The sequence below is a fragment of the Lycium ferocissimum genome, chromosome 10 (genome assembly GCF_029784015.1).
Source record: "Lycium ferocissimum isolate CSIRO_LF1 chromosome 10, AGI_CSIRO_Lferr_CH_V1, whole genome shotgun sequence".
Classification (NCBI taxonomy): domain Eukaryota; kingdom Viridiplantae; phylum Streptophyta; class Magnoliopsida; order Solanales; family Solanaceae; genus Lycium; species Lycium ferocissimum.
Window position 1 is genome coordinate 60,773,993 of NC_081351.1, and position 21,403 is coordinate 60,795,395.

Here is a 21,403-nt window from a genome sequence, read left to right on the forward strand (position 1 = left end):
AAGTGATTTCATATCCCGGACAACCTCAGATCTCGAGTTAATGATAGAGAAATACTTATCAGTTCATTACAAACTTTGATAGTTTTTGGCAGTCAAATATTACTTTTTCTTTTCCTTCTTTTGAATTTCGAGTACATATAGTCAATTGATATACTAAAGAGGTTCCTCATTATGAAGCATTTAAAAATTATTTGATTTACAAGCAAATTATACACAAATTATATTTAACTAAGAATAAATTGATTAATAATATTTACAGTATTGTATTTATTGTCGAATTTTTAATTTAGTATATAAAAAAATTATTGATTATAGTATTAACTACTGTATAATCATATGAGATTAACGTTTTTGAGCATTAAATAATGAAACGCAAACACGTAATACTAATTCATTTATCTAATGAGAACTATTTTAATGGATAAATTTTGAGGTGGATTTGTCCATTAAACTATTAAAATTTAGCTATGACAACATTAATATGAAGATTAGTAGCTTTACAGATAACAAAATAGACACAATATACTTTATCTAGAAGTTTGACAATAGTTTTAATAGGCCATTTCTGATAAAGGTTTATAGGCGATAGGACTTTTTCAATTCCTTTTGTACAGAGAAACTTATCTGTTCAAATTTGCAAGTGATCAGTTATGGAAAACTATCTTTTGTAAAAAATGAAAAAATTAATCGAAACTTTATAGCATCAAACATGGGAAAACTCATTTTGATTAACTAAGCATATCTTTCTAACCAACTAAATGGATTACAAAAAAAGGAAGTGCTCATCTAAGAGTATTTTGGCTTTTGCAAAGTACTTCTTCGTCCCATTTTAGTTGTTATTTTTAGTTTAGAAAATTTGTCTCAGAATAATTATCAATTTAGCAATTCAAAATAAAAGTTGTTAATTATTTTCAACTATACTCTTAACACTGACTGTTTTATTCTCAAAAATCATCTAATAAATAAGTTTTTTTTTTTTTAATGGATGTGAAGAACTAAAATGACAGCTAAAATGAAAGAAGGAACTATTTTTGATAACTTGCTTAACCAAACTACTCGCAAAACAAGGAGTATTATATATTCGCTACAAGAACAAACTTAACCATAGTAAAAGGTTTACAGAATGAATTAATGATATTTTCTGAAAAATTATTATAATGCGACAAAAAGAAATATCTTGAAATGGGTTAACAACTAAGTATAACTTTTAGTCCACTAAGTGTCAAGTAAAAAAATCAATTAGTATATAGTATCTATATTTTAAATATATGATTTACAGAATTAATTTTGAAGAAGTTCTATAGATTTGCTAATAAAAGTATATGATGGTATTTCTTGGGCAAGAAAATACTTTTAGAGCCTGTTTGGATTGGCTTATAAGCTGGTCAAACCAGCTCATAAGCTATTTTTTAACTTATTTGAGTGTTTGGTAAAATAGAAAATAGCTTAAATTAAGTTAAAAAGTGCTTAAAATAAGTCAAAATCAAAAAGTTACTCAACCCCAACTTATTTTTTTTGACTTAAAAGCCATTTTGATTTGACCAACAACTTTACCCTTTTATCCCTTATATTTTCTATTAATTTCAATACTATCCTTACCTCTAAAAACCCTTTAAACACTTTTATCCAGATACATAACTGTTTATTTATAAAATAACTTTCAGCACTTAAGAGTCACTTTAAGCACTTATGCTGAAAATCCACTTTTTTTTAACTAATCCAAACGGGCTCTTAGATGTTCAGAGTAATAAATTTAAAAAGTTACTAATGCATAATGAGATTGAATAAGTTGGGACTTAGGAGTACAAAAAGTTGTCAGCCACAAAAGTGGTCCCGCTGAGAAAATCCCTGCTTTAAAGAGAACACGTAAAGTAGAAAGAAGAGGTGGCCAATAAAATAAGCAAAATGGCTGGAATGCCCTTGGACGACCATCTTCACTTTTCTATATAAACTAGACGGCGTATGCCTGTGCGTAACTTTGGATTATAGTGTATCATGCGTTATATTTTATATTGCTAATAAACGTAATAATATATATATTTTATATATATATATATATATATATATATATATATATATATATATATATATATATATATACTATATTCGAAACACGATTAATATAACATTATAGTTTGTGCTTCGTATCCAAAACTTTATTATATTAGTGTTTGCTACGAATACAAAATTGGCAAAAATTTATTAATACTTTTTAAAAGAGAAGACTTGTTTAAAAGGAAAATATTTTCCTCTCTTTTTGATAAAACAATAGCAATATTTAAGCATCAGTTGATACTTTGAATTTTAATTCGATTAATTTAAAGGTGTAAAATATTCTATTTTTAATGTATGTAAATTGGACCTGAACAATACTTATTATTTTTTATCAAATTTTGATTTGGATAATTCTAATTCAAATTATTAAATTAATTTTACATAATTAAAACGAAACAAAGTAGAAATTTGATTTTCTATTTAAACGAACAACTACTATTTTTTTAATTTTTGGTAAATATTCTTGGTTTAGCTCATTTTACTTGTCATGTTGTCTTTTGCATGGTTTTTTAAGGAAACGTCAATTATAGTTATAATTTGACTAATTTACCTTATTAATTATTTGATCTCCATTTAATATTATTTTTTCTTTTACGACTTTAATCTCTTTTCACATTTATTAGAGTAAGGTAAAAAATGAAAAAGTAATTAAATTCTATCTTATTTTAAAATATAAATATTTTAAGTATATTTATTTTAGTAAACATAACAAATAAATGACATGGCGGAATAACAAATACACCAATTAAATATCTAGATTAGAACTCGTGCTAATATGAGAAAAGAAAAAAATGAGAAAAATGGATTTGAAAAAAAAAAGGAAAATTTTATGGTTTGCATGCTCCACAATTATTGACTTAATTTTGAAGAAAATTTTAATATCGAAAATAAAATATGGGGTTCATCCATATTTTTTTTATGTGTAATAATTTTATTTGCTCCCATCTAATATGTTGATACGCGGAAAAATTATCAATTATTTTTGAATCCGAATTATTGAGTTATTTTATGGGGATAAAATAATTTGGGAATTACATGAATATTGTTTGATTTTTTAATATGGGGTGCACGTTTTTTTTTTTTTTTATATTGCTTGATTTTTGTAATATGGGGTCCACTTTTTTTTTTTACATGAGTTTGGAGATGGTGGGATCCACTTTTTTTCCTATTTTTTTAAATATTGCTTGGTGTTTTTAGTATGGGGCCCACCTTATTTTTTTGGGAAAAGGGTCAAAAATACCCCTCTACTTTGGAAAAATGGCTAAAAATATCCTCCGAACTTATTTTGGGTCAAAAATACCCCTCTCATCCTTAAAGTTTTCAAATATACCCCTGTCTTGACGGAAATTATCCCCAAAATAACTTTGAAATCATTATTTAAACCCGTTAAATCATTTAAACTCGACCCAACTAAATAATAACCCATAAGATCCCTTTATTCCCCCGATTCCCTCAAACTTCAAACCTACGTATTGGGGGAATAAGAAAATATTATGGGTTATTATTTAGTTGGGTCGAGTTTAAATGATGGAAATCGGAAATTTCAAAATGATTTTGGGTTATTTTTGGGGGGATAATTTCAAAACAGGGTATATTTGAAAACTTTAAATGGGAGGTATTTTTGACCAAAATAAGTTTGGAGGATATTTTTAGCCCTTTTTCCAAAGTAGAGGCGTATTTTTGACCCTTTTCCCTATTTTTTTATATTGCTTGGTGTTTTTAGTATGGGGCCCACCTTATTATTTTTTTGACCTTTTATATTTAAATTATTGATGTTATTCGCCGTTATTGGTGTGAGACGTATGTGTCTAAACTTATACTCAAAGGTATAAGTTTTAAATCTTTTGGTTTTATGACTTTTTTGTGTTCAATTTAAATTGTTATTTTTTTTTCCGAACTTCTCTTTTTTACATTTTCTCTAAGCATACCTTTACCATTTTCTGAACTTATTATCATTATTTCAATATCCTATTTTTTTCTATTGCAATTGTCTCCTACTTCTTCACGTGGACCCCACCTTAATTTTTTTTTCCTAGCAATTGTCTCCTACTTCTTCACTTGGATCCGACTTTTTTTTTTTTAATTTTTTTGTAATTGTCTCCTAATTCTCCAAGCGGACATCACCTTAATTTTTTTTTAATCTCTACTATTATAGAAGAGTGGGCCCCAACTTAATTTTTTTTTTTATTCCTACTATTATAGAAGATTGGGTCCCACTTTTTTTTATTATAATTTTTCTTACTATTAAAGAAGGTTGGGGCCCACCTTATTTTTTTTAATTTTTTGGTGACTGACGACGAAAAAGTGAGCAGACCGACTCTTCTATATAGTTAACTAGATGGCCTATGAGCACGGGCCCAACACGTTGGATTATAGTGTATTTATGTGTATGTAGTTATGTTATATATATATATATATATATATATATATATATATATTATATTGATAATAAACATACATAAGTTTGTCTTTTTTATGGAAATTGATAATAAACATACATAAGTTTGTCTTGTTATATATATATATATATATATATATATATATATATATATATATATATATATATACTATGTTTAAAACACGATTAATATAACATTGTAGCTTGTGCTCCGTATCTAAAACTTTATTAAATTCGTGTTTGCTACGAATACAAAGTCGGCAAAAATTTATTAATACTTTTTAAAAGAGAAGACTTGTTTAAAAGGAAACTATTTTCCTCTATTTGAGATAAAACAATAGCAATATTTAAGCAACAGTTGATACTTTCAATTTTAATTCGATTAATTTAAAGGTGTAAAATACTTATTATTTTTTATCAAATTTTGATTTGGGTAATTATAATTCAAATTATTAAATTAATAATAATTTCCGTGAGTTCCACTCTTTTTTTTTTTTTTTTTTTAAATATTGATTGGTGTTTAATATGGGGCTCACACTTTTTTTTAAAGGACGACGGACGACGAAGCATGGGTCTAAACCCATGCTTCTATATAGTTAAAACTAGGTAAAGTATGACCGAGCTGTGCACGGGCCCAACATGGTAGATAGCTGTAATTTTTTTTTAATAATTTTTTTACTATAGAATTTTTTTGAAATATCTCTTATTTGAGGTTTAAGTTTAAATGTGAAAATGATGCATGATTGTGTCTCTTTTTGTACTTGTGTGTATTATCTCAGTATTTCTGACATTGTACAATATTTATTAATGATTGACTCACTTAAAAATAATTTCGTATATATTTGATTAACAATTATAATTAAAATAAAATAATAAAATGTACAGTGACAAATTATCCGAAAGTGGTTTGAATTGAAGTTTTCACATTCTTAGCTCATTTATAAAAATAAATGATTTTGATCACCTAACCAAGGAACCTCTCAATCCTTTTGAAATTGCATCAGGATAATAAGTTCTTGTAGTTAGAACGGAAAAGGGTCATATATACCCCCTACTTTCAAATAAAGTTCATATATACCCTCCGTTATACTATTGGAACATAAATACCCCTACCGTTATATTTTGAGATCAAATATGCTTTTTCAGAGTTAAATGTCAGGGTCCGAACTTTAAAATAGACAGATGGAGGGATGAGATTAATTTAAAGGACTAGATCATTGTTCCCCAGCCAACACCCAAAATAAACCATAACCCCACTCAAATGAAGCTTCAAATATCAACAATAGAGTAATGTCAAAGTTCTTTCCTCAAATCAGTTTTGACAGCTTCAAAAACAGTAAGTGAATGATTCTCAACACCCAAGCTGACACGACACTTCAAAAATCTTAGCAACTCAGAATTTCAATGAGTCAACAGTGAAGATCTATTGAAGAACTTCGATTTTTTTTTATTTAATCTCGTGTTCGATTTCGAAGAACCCAAAAATTCAGCTAAATCATAGCAGGCAAGAGAAAATCTCAGCTCAATTAAACAATAACCCAAATAATTTTCAATACTCAATTTATTTACAGCAACTTCATTGTTGATATTTGAAGCTTCATTTGGGTCAGGTTATGGGTTATTTTGGGGGTTGTCTGGGACGAAAATGATCTGGTCCTTTAAATTAATCTCAACCCTTCACCTGTCTATTTTAAAGTTGGGACCCAGACATTTAACGGACAGGGGCATATTTGAGCCCAAAGTATAACGGTAAGGGTATTTATGTTCCAATAGTATAACGGATGGTATAGATGAACCTTATTTGAAAGTAGAGGGGTATATATGATCCTTTTCCGTAGTTAGAATTGCAAAAGAGATTCTTTCTTTGATTTTCTATTACAAAGTCATATAACATGAAACTCTTTTAAATTGAATGATAACTTTTTCCTTTAGTAATAAACATAAAGTGGCTAAATCAGTCATTCGTCATGCATGTCAAATAATATTCTAGTTATTTAATTTTTTTCTCTATCTATGTTTTGACTATTTTGTTTATACCCTGTTCTTATGCTGAGAATACAACTTAAAAAAAGAAAACATACATGAAACTGAAAGTATAGAGTAATTTTCACACTTATTAGTAGCATCACATTTATATTTCATTCTTTTAAAAATAAAAAATTATAATCTTAGAGTTGCCTTTTTTACCCTGAAGTTTTTTGTAGATGAAATATTATGAACTAACTAAAATTGCAAGAGAAATATATTTTGTTTTCCACATTTTTTAACAATTAAACACTTATGATATTTTTGGTTCCCCCAAACAACTCTGGCAAATTTATAGTTTTCCAATAGAACTTTGAATATATAAATTTAATAGAACATCTTTATGTCATAATATAAATTTAATAGAACGTCTTTATATTATAAACAAAAATTGGTGGAATACATAAGTGAAAATGTATACTTCAGTTAATTTTGTTATATGACAGTTACTTTGTATATCCACAAAATTACATTCCTCTCGCACCGGGTCTGGTATCTCTTAATTCGATGTCTAGTAGCTCCAGTAGCAGCAGAGGGAGTAAGCGGCATATAAATAAAGTATCTGTCATTAATTAGACATAATAATTTAATAACATTGCAAATGGTGTTGGTATTGTGGACCCGGACATAAGCCACTCCACACGTCAAGTTAACGGGCAGCGTTAGTTTCTATGAAGTACACAGTAGATAGAGTAGAATAAGCAACAACAGCTTAAGCATAGAGCTCAAGCTGACATGTTGACCCCAAGCTGCTCAAGTTTGTGGCTTACACATAAGAGAAATATATAATATAATATAAACATAAAAAAAATGGCTTAATGCATATGCAGTCTCCTGAACTTATTATTATTTTTTTTTTTTTTAATAGCATGCTAACTCAAGAGTTGTTCACTGTGAATTTAAAGGCTTCGTCATCGCTGTGTAATATCAAACACAATCACTAACATAGTATTCTATCTTTAATGTAGCAACATGTTAATATATATTCTAATTTAATTATGCTATCTTTTAGCTATGATTAGCAGCAATTGAGAGGGAAAAAAAGAGTAAGCTCTTAATTAAAGTGCGACGATGGAAAAACGCAATAAACCGGAACATCCATGACCTAAAGAATAGCTTACCACATTAAAATATTACTTCACCTTCATTACCACAATTTAATTTTTGCTTCTAATAAAAATCAAATTTAGAGAGTTTAATAGACGCACTTGAGGACGAGTTCACGGGTTTAATAGGAATAATACTTAGTTGAGGTGTCAAAATGGAAAAATGAGACAAGTTTAGGGGGGCTGCATATGCATTAAGCCAAAAAAAAAAAAATCCTCTATAAATTTTATGTCCAATCAAACATTGTTAAATAAATTGAACTGTGGGGACAAATACACAACCCATTTTAGTTTAAGTGCCTTAGTTCCCTTCTTAATTTGTTTAAAAAAATTCCTCAATCTATATTTAATAACACTCTCGAGTTCCAACATCCTATATGTTGTTTAAAGTTACAAGATTCAAAAAATATTTTAAAAAATATACGAATCTATGGTTCAAGGTAAAATTTAAATTTTTATTTTATCTTTTCAAAATTTCGTGTCTAAACGGACAAAGATTTTTAAATTGAGACGGTCTGTGTATTGTCCAATTGGCTTGAGACGCTCATTAATAGTAGACATTTTAGATCGGATAACAACGTTGAAAAGCATTACTCATAAAATGCCAAATATTTGTCGCGTTTTATTTTTTTAGATTACTGCTTAAAAGCATTTATAAGGGTATCAATTTGACTATTTTACCCTCTTAACATCATCATATTCTTTCTCCACAATAAATATGTACTTCATTAATGATGAAACCTCTTAAATGTCATTTGTCGGTATGTGAACTCACAAAATCAGTCAATTGATGTAATTAATAAAAGGGCAAAATGGGAAAAAGATACTTAATTTTATTTTGGGTAAATAACACGATAATTATTTTGAGACAAGTATTTTTTAATAAGGTCGATAAATATTTTGAGATAAATATTTTTATAAGGACGATAAGTATTTTTGTAAGGACGATAAATATTTTGAGACGGGGAAAGTAATTATGATTGGAAAAGATCCGCCGCAATTTCTATTTTCAATTGACCAGCGTTCAATGTGATTCGGATTCACATTTTATAAGCACTAGCCAATCAGTAAACACATGATCGTATAAAGTGGTAAAAAAGGTAAGTGCGACTGAACGGTTCGGAATGTCAATCTTATTCCAGTTATTTTTTTAGCTCAAAGGTGCCTTTACCGCTGGTCAAGAAGCTCGGAGAAACCCTTCAACTAGTTAAATAGTTTAAAATTATCATTTCTATTACGGTTGCTTCAAAATAAAAAGAAAATAATCAATTTTGTCCTTGAACTAGTTGAAATGGGGCAATTTTTTCTTTGTTCTTTTAGCTTTTCTTGGAGTGTGGAATGTGTGGGAAATTATAAAAACATAGGAAAACAAGTAGTATAAAGACTTCTCTTTTCTTCTGATTCCTTATGCATTAGAGATGAGTTATTATTTCTTAACATGAAATCATGTACCTTTCTTACATAACTATTCAAAAAATTACTTTTCTATATTAACAACAACAATAAATGATATTTTATTAACTCTAAAAGATATGATAAAAGAAATCAAATTCAATTATATGATGGTACATAACTTTAAGTCATCTCAGATTTCAATCAAGGATATAATAGTTTTGAATGAAAACAGTAGAGTAAATGTTTAACTAAAATTTTAATATTGGTAATTAAACTTTTTCTTACAGGAAGATGTCATTTAAAATAGTCAAGTACATAATCTCCAATAAAAGTTTTTGCTCAAGTCTTTACAATTAAGAGCACATGTCCAGACTAAAAACAAAGGGGAACGTTACCCCCTTTTGAACACTACAAGGGAAAAAATGGCCACTTTTTCCTTGTTTTGAAGTAGTCGTTAGTAGGAATGATAATTTTGAACTATTTGGCAGTTGGAGATCATGTTTGAGCTAGTTGACTAACGGTGAAGGCATTTTTAGCCAAAAACGTAAAGAGTACAAAGTTGATCTATATCAAATAATTCTAAGTATTTTTTACTCTTTTCCCTATAAAATGAAAATAAAAAATCCAAAGTCTTTTTTTTTTTTAGCCGCCTTAAGACAACTCATCAGAATAACTAAACATTTAATTATATACACCTGGCTAAACAACTTTCAAGTTAATTAAATACGCCTTATACGTCGCAATCCAGGTTCGTAATGGTGGAAGGAGTCTTATCTGCGCGCCACATAAGCGCCACCTCAATGACACGTCATTAACACGATCCAAACTATACACATGTCATCTTCAAATTGGATGATATATACTTAGCTATACCTAATTATGTTTTTCCTAATCTTTTATTTTTATTTTAGGTTTATCTTTTTCTCTTTCCTTTTTTACCCCTTCTCTTTCCTTTTCTTATTCTTTTTCACCCTTTCTCTTTCTTGTTTCCCAGATTTTTCCATAACCCCATTTCCGTCAACTTCGTATCCCCTCATCCATGTAATTCTCTTTTTCTTTTGTTTCTTTGTAAATAATTATGGTTGATGAGTTTTATTACATAATAAAAGAAATATGAAATTTATCTTTTAGATAGATTAGATGTGCAGATGAACATTCCCTTTTCGGATCTTGAGTACTACCATAGCCTGATTTTGCCTTGACATTATCAATTTCCCTTCACAAGAATACCCCCTCTTGCAAAATCTGTACGATCTGAAGTGAAATACTTACAAAAAGCTGCTACACTTTGAAATATCCAAACTGGGTTTTCATGATCTTGGTCAGAAATTTTTGGGTATTGAGAAAGATTGAATTTTTCAACTTGGGTATTGGAAAAAGATTGAGCTTTTCCACTTGGGTATTGAAAAAGATTGATTTTTTTGACTGAGATGTAAAAATGACACTAAAAATGATAAAAGGGGAAAAATCTGCAATGAGTGCAGCTACCATTGAAGGAAAGAAAAATAAAGTAAGTAGGGAAGAAGGGGAAAACTAAATAAATAAATAAATTAGTGAATAAAAATAAAAATGATTAAAAAATCGTTGAAAAATTTAAAAGTTAAAGAAAAAGTGGGACCCACAAATTCATTTGTCTCAAAACAAGAAAATTCGTATAATTAAACAAAAAAAAAATCAAGAAAGAATATTAAGAGTATTAATTATATGTTGACCACTAAGAAAAGGACATGCGTATGATTTTGTCATTTTTTAAAATATTTTTTTCTTATCTTACTCGCTACTTGGAAGGTGAGTCTACTCTCTCTACCATGTCACCTCTTAAGGGATATTATTATACTATCGACAAGAATAGGGGGTATTTAAATGCTAGTAAAGTTTAGTTGCTAAAGTGAGTTGTGTGACCAAGTTTGAGAGGGAATGATGTCTTTTCTCTAATTTTAAGTCATCTCAGATTTCAATCGAGGATATAATAGTTTTGAATGAAAATAGTAGAATAAATGTTTAACTAAAATTTTATTATTGGTAATTAAACTTTTTCTTACAGGAAGTTGTCATTTAAAATAGTCAAGTACATAATCTCATAATCTCCAATAAAAGTTTTTGCTCAAATCTTTACAATTAAGAGCACTTGTCCAGACTAAAAATAGAGGGGAACGTTACCCCAATTTGGACACTTCAAGGGAAAAATTGGCCACTTTTTCCTTGTTTTAAAGTAATAATTAGTAGGAACGATAATTTTGAACTATTTGGCAGTTGGAGATCATTTTTGAACTAGTTGACTAACGGTGAAGGCATTTTTAGCCAAAAACGTAAAGAGTACAAAGTTGATCTATATCAAATAATTCTAAGTATTTTTTACTCTTTTCCCTATAAAATGAAAATCAAAGATCCAACATCCTTATTTTTTTCCCCGCATAATTGCAAATTAATAATGATTTTGCCTAGTCATAGAATCCAAACTTCTAACATGTAACAAATATTCCTCTAGTCATAGTTGAGTGATAGAAAAGGAAACACAACCTACTTCTTGGAAACACCTAGGAGTTCACTCCCTTCGAAATTTGATGTAAAAAGAATTTTACGTTGAAAATAAATAAATAAATAAATATATTTTCAAGACGGAAATGGGTTAAATATACCCCTCTATTTTATTTTATTTTATTAGTTAACTTTACCCTCTGTTAGTGATTGTGGATAAATATACCCCTGTCGTCTTCAAACTTCACAGTTGTACCCCTATTTGTATGAAAGACCCCAAATCAATTTAAAAGACCCGATTTCAATTGAAATTACCCATTTCGAACGGATTCCCAATTAAACCCGACCCGTAACCTACCAAATTGAAACCTGGAACTTGAACCCAAGCTCCGAGCTCCATTAATAGCTGTCAATAGAGTTTTTTTGGCTGGTTCTTCGAGTTTTAAGCTCCAATCCAGTAGCTACTACTCTTAAAAGATCTTAACCGTCACTCTCAAGAGATTTACACAAGGAACACCAAGTACTGTACAAAAAATTTTGAACCTTCATAATTTATTATTTGAAGAACCCAGGTAGCTCAATCGGCCTTTGATGTGATTTAGCAAGAATCAAAATGAAATTACAAGAAAGAAAGGAAGAAAATCAAGATAAAATAGGAAAATTCTCATTCATACCACTCAAAGTGAGCTAAGATCAATGCATATAGTGTGTAATTTTTCCAAAAGGGCAGGGACCCAAATTGTCCAATTGGAGATTACTAATTAGGCTAATGCGCAATTAACCTAACTATTACTTAAAAGAAAATGGACTGAACTGTAATAACGAATAGACTAAACCGTAAGGACTCAAAGTAGATAACTAACTAATCATAACAACCCTAGCAAGCTCAACGTACACCTCTTTAATGCATACAGCAGCCTTCCAAAACTAGAACACATTAATACTTCCCCGATTAAAATTTCCTTGTCCCCAAGGGAAAAACAAAGGAAATCTAGTCTTTGATTGCACAAAATCCTCCCAAGTGGCTTGATCTTCAGGGAAGTGCTCCCACTGGATAAGGACTTGAGCAATAACCTTATTACCTTTCTAAATCAATCTCCTTTCTAACCCCTTTACTGGTTTAGGACAGCAAGGACTAGAAATGTTCAATACTAGAGGGTCAGTGATAGTATCTGGAACAACATGGCATGGCTTGAGCAAGGACACATGAAATGTTAGATGCAATACCAATCTAGGAGGAAGAGAAAGCTTGTGAGCAACTGATCCAATCTTCTCCAAAACCATATAGGGCCATAATATTTAGAAGATAGCATGTTAAACTGCTTGTTGGACATTGTAACTTACTATATCAGCAGGCATGCCATGTAGTTTAAATATATTTTTCATAAGCATCTTAGCCAAATCACTAGCAGAGTAAGGATGAGATAGCAGAGTAAGGATGAGATAGAGCCAAGAAATGAGCATACTTGGTCAATCTATCCACCACAACCCAAATCATAGATTTGCCCTTCACCTTAGGGAACCCCTCTATAAAATCCATGCTAATGCTTCCCCAAGCCACAATAGGAATCTGTGAGGGCTCTAACAGTCCCGGATATGCAGCATTGTCACTCTTGCACTTTTGACATATAGCACACTTCCTAACATAATCAATCACAACTTCTTTTAACCCTCTCCAAGAAACAATGATGCCACCCTCCTGTAGGTATGTTCAATGCCAGAATGCCCCCTCTAGGCTTGTCATGCCACAATAAGAGTGTCTCAATATTGAGAGTAGGATCAAGCCCAATCACTAGTTTGCCATATCTCCTCAATTGATTATTAATAAAGGTGTAACCAGGTACTTATTCTTGCTAAGCCTTATGCCTTTGAATTAGTTTCTTGAGAGTATCATCAAGTTCCCAAATGTCCATGATAGTTTGTAAAAGATTAGTCCTCACAGTAGATAATGTGACAGTTGACAATTCTATAACTGGTAGATAGAGCATCTGCTTCTTTATTCTCTCTGCCTTTCTTATACTCAATATCAAAATCAATTTGCATAAGCTTTGTGATCCATTTTAACTGAGAACCAGTATGTAAATTTTGTTCTAATAAGAACTTAAGGGCCTTTTGATCAATTCTTAACGTAAATGATTTCCTACCATATTCCCCCCCCCCCCATTAGATCTGAAGCTTACCACAACAAGTAGTTCTTTATCATATAATGAGAAAGCAAGGTTCCTGAAATAGATAAACCCTTATTAAAATAAGATATGGGTCTATGATGCTGCATAAGTACAAACCCAATGCCCAGATCATAGGTATCAGTTTCAATAATGAAGGGTTGTGAAAAATCTGGCAGTGCCAAGATAGGTGCTGTTGTTAGTTTGTCCTTCAACCTCTGAAAAGCTTCCGTAGCTTATTTCGATCACTTTCACCCCTCTTTCTTTAAGAGATCTGTCAATGATTTACTTATCTTACCATATCCCTTAATGAACCTTCTGTAATATCCAGCAAGACTAAGAAACCCTTTTAATTGTCTAAGGGTGGTAGGAGTAGGCCATTCTTTAACTGCTTGCACCTTCTGAGGGTCTATTTCTGCACCAAGATCTGAGATTAGATGCCCTAGAGACTCTACCTTTTCACGTAAACACGCGTCGACGCCTAGCAAACAAGTGATGTTGTGTAAGCAACCCAAAAACCATGATAAATTTCCTTAATTGACTTTGGAAAACATGATTCATTGGTCCTTGAAAGCTGGAAGGAGCATTTGTCAATCCAAATGGAATAACTAAATACTCATAATGGCCTAAATGAGTTCTGAATGATGTCTTATGCAGATCCTCTGGTGCCATCCTTATCTGGTGATAACCAAACTTGAGATCAATTTTAGAATACTATTATGAACCCCCCAATTCTCCCAATAATTCTTCTATGACAGGGATTGGAAACTTGTCGTTGATAGTGATTTTGTTCAAATATCTATAATCAACACACATTCTCCAAGACCCATCCTTCTTACCTACCAAAACTATACGAGAGGCAAAGGGACTACAACTAAGCTGGATAAAGCCTTGTTCTAACAGTTCTCCTACCATCTTTTCTATGATGTCTTTCTGTCTTGGTGCATACCTATAAGGCCTATTGTTAATAGCGTTATGACCTTTTACTAGGGGTATGTGGTGATCAAAAGAACCTCTAGAAGGAGAAAGGTGTTTAGGATTCTCAAACAACTCCTTGTGTTCCTCTAAAATGTTCCTAATGCTCTCAGGACATTCAACTGTTATTGCTTCCGTTTCACCTTCACCCTGTTCCTCTTTAGGAACAGCTTTAATCATGAAAATATGAGTAGTTTCTTATTTTAGCTTGGGCAAAAAATATGCTTCAACTATCTTCTGCTCATTGCCCTGCAAGGAAATGATTTTGCCTTGGTACAATTAAACTCATAGTCAATTTCCTGAAGTTGAGTACAATGTCTCTTAATTCACTCAGCCACTGGCAACCTAACACCATGGTAGAAGCTCTTAATGGTAAGAGTTGGAAATCTGTCTTAAAAACAGTACTCTTCAGCAACCATTCCAACCCTTTACACATTCCTGATATAGGTACTGCATTTCCATCTACCAAACAAGCATCATAGAGGTCACAGGGATCCACTCTCCAGCCCATTTTAGTTGCCCAAGGTTGTTAAGGAAATTATGGGTTAAATCAGTGTCAATGATATATTGAAGGACCTCTGATGGCAATATCCAGTAAGCTTCAATGTTCTACTACCCTTTAACCCATGCACAGCATGCATATATATTTCACAAGTTTGAGGTTCCTCCACATGATCTATATGCACCACCTAATCATCTTGTCCTGTCAACACCTCAACTTCTTCTTCCAGTTCAAGCAAGAATATTCGTGCCTTGGCTTTGCACACATGTACTGGTAAGTACTTTTCATCAAAGAGATAATAGAGTCCCCTAGCTCTCTTTTCATTAAGTTCAGCAGGACTCAACCTCCTTCTTCTAGTATTATCAGTTCGGTTAGGGGTGTTCGTTTTGGGAAAGTGATTTGCTGGTGTGGTGCTTTTAGAATAGGTATAAGTAGATGTGGGAAAATTAGATCTGGTATTTGAGTGACTAGTGTAAGAAGATGATTTCAAAGCTTTAGCTTGTTTCAGGAAGCTAGACTCATGTAATCTCGCTAAATGATAAGCTTGAGGAAGGGAGCAAGGTTTATTGATCCTGACAATATCTCTTAATTCTTGTTTTAATCCTTCTAGAAATATGACAATAGCATAGTGGGGTTCTAAATTGAGACTAGTTATTGCCCTATAAAGGTTTACCTGAATATTCTTCACAGATCCTATTTGGTTCAACCTTAATACTTCAGCAATGGGGTAATCAAATTTAGCCCCAAATATATCAGATAAAGCATAAAATACTCTTCCCAACTAGGAGGTGGTAAATTTTGTCTACTTCTCAAGTAATCCTTATGCCACGGCAGTGTAATATCATCAAAATGTAAAGCTGCTATTGACACTTTCTGAGTGGGTAACATCTTATCTAACTCAAAAAACTGTTCCACCTAATACCATCAATCCTGAAATCATGTTTCGTTGAACATAGGAAATTCAAATTTAGAGTATCTTGTCCAAGGGTGTGGGGGTGGTAATCGAGATATTATAGGAGGTAGGTTATGGTGATAAGTATGTTGGGGTAGTTGAGAAGGACTGGGATGGTAGTGGGGTTGAGCAACAGGAATGGTGTTATAATAAAATTGGGGTTGAGCAGTAAGGGTAGTGATGTAGTGGGTTTGGTTATAATAGGGTGGAATTTGAATTGGAGTCGTTTGAGAAGGACTGAACTGGTGTTGAGGAAGATAGTTAGTTTGGGTAATCGATCGTGAAGGGGTAGGGTTTTAGACATTGAGATTTGGAGGATTGGGAATTCAATTTCGAAGTTGAGTATTAAGGTTTGAGGGTGTGGGAATTCTGTCAGAGTTGGAACCATAGGAGCTTAACTACTAGTAGAATTAGCACCATTACCTCAGAAATGTGATGGGGCATGTGTTAATGAGTAGAGTTATCCTTCACTAACTTCCGGTATAGCAGGTAATTTATTCTTCTCCAACCTTGTCACGACCCAAATTAGGCTCGTGCGGGCACTTACCTTCCCACCTTGGTAGGCGAACCCTCTCGTTTATAGAGCATTCCAATCACATAACATTACCTTCAAAACATTAGGAAATTTAGGAATACAGCGGAATTTCATTTATAAACACTAACTCGAGCCGTTTCATGATCCCGATCAGCCCATACTGAGACTACTCACAATTTTCCCACGACCCGGTCTAGACTAATACCGAAGCGACCCAAGTAAATTTCAGTAATGACATCATATTCTAAGACTCAACCTCCAATCTTGGGAATGAAACGGGAGGAGGTCTTCCGCAACGTTGACCGCACACTCCCGCATATACTTCGATCAATCACCTTGAATAATCTACACCCCAAAAAGTATGTAAACAGTAATATCATCGGTACAAACAAGTACTTTGTAAGTATCATAGGCGCGACGAATCGTTAGTGGCCATATTGGTAAAGAATTCACGAATAATGAGGATAATCACCATATCAAATAACATATCCCAAAAACAGTAGATCACAACTTCAATATAACTTAAATCACAACTAATCTTTAATGAATTATAAGCTGGCCAAACCCCATACAATTTCTCAACGTCCTTACAATTCCTAAGTCGCTCGTTCGTGTTTTAGGAGCGAGCTCTTTATTACGACACCTTCAGGTCCACCTTGCTTAACACAATACACTAATAGTTTTAGACTAATTTAACAGGCACAAGTCAATAATATAAGTCACCAGAATCAAGTCCAAATATTTATCATTACCTATGTACAGCATCTAAACCCCACATGATAAGTCTGAGTACTTCCGATCCAACCAATCACTACGTTAGAGTCATTACAATACGATTATCACAACAGAATCATCAATAACACAATCGTCAAAATACAGTCACATGACATCTCACTCAAGTCATAATGCAATGCAGTGCAATAATGGTATGAATGTGATGCCATGCCATGCCATGCAAATGAGGTGTACATATGCACTCCAGACGAAAATATCGATGTCTCGGTAGCACAACCCAGCGTGACTCACGAAATTTAAGTGCCACCCGTCCCGGATATTTGCTAAACAGACAGACGGGACCCTGGCTAATTGCTCATAGGGGGAGTCTCACCCGCACCACTCTGGGGGACCCGCGGAGCCCATGCACTAACAATCGATTCCGGAATAACATCGAAATCGGCCATGCAACAACAATGCCCGAATATAACCATTGGGCATCGGCCTCCTCACAATCACTAAAAAGAGTTTTCAAATATCAATTTCATAAATCAACGATTCCGGAATTGAATCTCGGACATCGGCCTCCTCACACTTACTCAAATAAAAGAGTTTATCAAGTGTCGTTTCATATAAACAACGATTCCGGAATGGATCTTCGGACATTGGCCTTTTCACGATCACTCAAGTAAAAGAGTTTATCAAATATAAGTTTCGCTCAATCAACGATACCGGATCATCACCGGTTATCGGCCATGCATGATGAATATGAGAGAATGTGTGCAATGCATATGTCAATCACCAATAGTCAATCTCAATATCACAAATACCACAACGGTTATGTCAACAACGTATCACATCACAATACCAACAGTGGGTATGCCAACATATATCAATAATGCAAGTACCAACAGTGGGCACGCCCACAATATATCCAAGTACAAATACCAATAACGGGTATGTCAATCCTATCCGAACCAGGACAACAAGCAGAATTTGATATCTACCAACTACACATGGCATCAAGCCAACACAATTGAATAATCAAACACACATAACGGGATGGCTAGCCCCAACACGCATTAAGTCCATCATTTAACATACGGTATTACCATTTCCCTAATCAACATATTTGCTTAGGATAAGAATCTCACCCTACACTCGAGTCACTCGTCACCATTTAACTAGGATATCATTCACTACCGTGATTCATTTTATATTCCCTGCTAGCGCTTAGATTCACTACAATAATCTCATCGATAGGCATAATTAGATTCCGTCCACTACTCCCAAGTCACATAAATCCACCGATAATCAACAAGGCCACATCAATACCTAAGGAGTCTAAAGGCCATAAGCCCGAACAAACAAGTCACACACAACAATACCATCCTAAATTTCCATCTCAAATCTCCGATTCCTAGGCATGCATTCTCCGTTTCTTCTACACAACAATAAGGAAAACTAATCGGAGTCTACCGAAAGGAAAAGCCATAAGCTACTTCATGGCCGAGAAGGTGCCACGAACATCCAACGGCGCCTCAATTAATCACCACCGCGTAATCCATCTGGAAAGCTCGGAGACAACCATGAGGCCCAAGTATAGAATTCACCTTTAGGGTCCTTCCCAAGGACTTCGAAATTGTTAAGTTAGATATAGAATTTTATCCTACCTAAATATCACTATCACAACGCTAGTTGATAAATCAATCTTCATTTAGGACATTCATGACCCTACTCAAGTTACTAGTTTGGTCAAATTGCCATTTTAGGCTTATTTTAACAAACCCATTCCCAAGATCTAAAATAGAGACCCATAGGTATTTTAATGGGATAGGTGAAGGATTAGGTTGGCAATCATGTTAGGATGATGAACATAGGAAAATATTCCAAGGACTTTATATCAAGAAGGACAAGGGTTCATCATTTTGGAACTTAAGAGATTTGAGATTCCCATTTATGACTCTAGACAAGGATCCTTAATGAGAATCAATGTTGGGAGAATGGATGGAAGAGGTTAGGGGAATAACCATTCCCAAGCAAGTACCATTTTTGGCTCCAAAATTACTCCAATGGAGGCTGGACTCTCTAGGGTTTTGAGAAATGAAGTCAATTCCCGAAATGTAACTTAAATAGGTGGAATTCACTGTGCGAAACTTCCCCGGCGGTAGGTGTACCGGCGCATCGCCACCGCTAACATGTTTATGGCGCGTTAAGCTATGGCAGTTAAGCACTCACATGCAGTTACCGCTACGGCGGTTGGTATACCGCCACAGCCGCACAATAGGTCCATGCGACCGCGCGCGGTCTCGCTCTTATTTGTTTACTCATAACTTCCCTATTGCACACGATGCGCACGACGATCTTGGTTTTGCTTGAAAGGTTTCCAAGATGCGAGAAGGTGGAGACATCGTTAAGCCCCATAGTTGTCGCCTACCTTAGAATTTCACAGTAACGACGAAACAGGTCGTTACAAACCCTTTTTCGGCGTTAATGAATTATCGCAACTCACGATAGGATTTTTGAAGCACCGATTCTATTTCTGTTTTTCGAGGTGAAACCGTTGCTGCTTCACCCACAATTTGGTCCAATCGATTCAACACCTCTGCAATATACGGGCCATTCGATTCTCCACAAATCCGAGGGTCGATGCTCTAATACCACTGATGTGATTTAGCAAGAATCAAAATGAAATTACAAGAAGTAAAGGAAAAAAATAAATATAAAATAGGGAAATTCTCATTCATACCACTCAAAGTGAACTCAACTCAATATATATGGTGTGTAATTTGCCCAAAAGGGCAGGGGCCCAAACTATCGAATGGGAGATTACTAATTAGGCTAATGTGCAACTAACCTAACTAATATTTAAAAGTAAAGGGACTGAACTGTAATAACTAAAGGACCAAACTGTAAGGACTTAAAGTAGATAACTAACTAATCATAACAACCTTTTACTCTTTCGCAAGCTCAATGTACACCTCTTTAATGCATACTGCAACCTTCCAAAACCAGAGCACATCAGCCTTCAATGGCGTTTTTAGGCCTTCAACGCCGCCCAACAGTGTTCTAATCATGTTCTCAGATCCAAAACTACTCATAGGTTAAACACCCGTGTTCTCAGTCGAAACAGAGCTAAAACCCACTGAACCATAGCCAAAATGCCACTGCTTCTCACTACAGACCAGACACAACACTACTACTAATATCAGTTAGCTCTAATTTTATGTCTATCACAAAGCTGTTCGCTCTTTTTTTCACATGAAATATAAACATAGTAACTGCTAAATACTGAGAATGAAAATTAAATGAGTGATTGGTACTATAGACAGTCAATCAAGATATGCGGCAAGCATAACAAATACATTGATTATTTGTTCAATTCCAAAAAGGTCGAAGTGTTTGTTCCAGTTCGTTCAATTGTTGATGTCGTTGCACCATTGTTATCCAAAGAGAAAGAAAATGGGTTGGGGTATTTGGGTTTTAATTAATTTAGTGGGCAGGGGTGGGTCAACAAGGAATTGGATAATTTCAATTGAAATCGGGTCTTTTAAATTGATGTGGGTTTTCCATCCAAATAGGCATACGAGTGTGAATTTTGAAGACAACAGGGGTATATTTATCCACAATCACTAATAAAGGGTAAAGTTAACTAACAAAATAAAGTAGAGGTGTATATTTGTCCCTTTTCCCTTTCGAAAACCTTTCATAAGTTACTTCGATCAAATATATAAGGAGTAAAAACTCCATTTCTTTGAGGGCATCTTCTTTGTGTCTGTGTTTGCACATTAGTTTCCCTTCCTCCAGATATGTTTAACAATGACCTTGTTGACTTTAAGCAGATATTTGCAATCTTCAGTCATAGCTGTAAAAGGGTGATACTATATATCCATCTCGTCGATAAGCTTGACAACAAGTTGTCAGCCTGTTTCCACTTCTACGTTGTATCCCATATCTTTTGCTAGCTTTACTCCATAATCTTGAAGTAAGCTCTATTTTACCTGAGTATGTCATCATCCTTCCATGATCATTTAGGAGAAGTCCTCCAAAAGCGCATATGTCCAGTGTAGGTCTTGAAGCTGCCATTAGTATTGAGTTTTGTT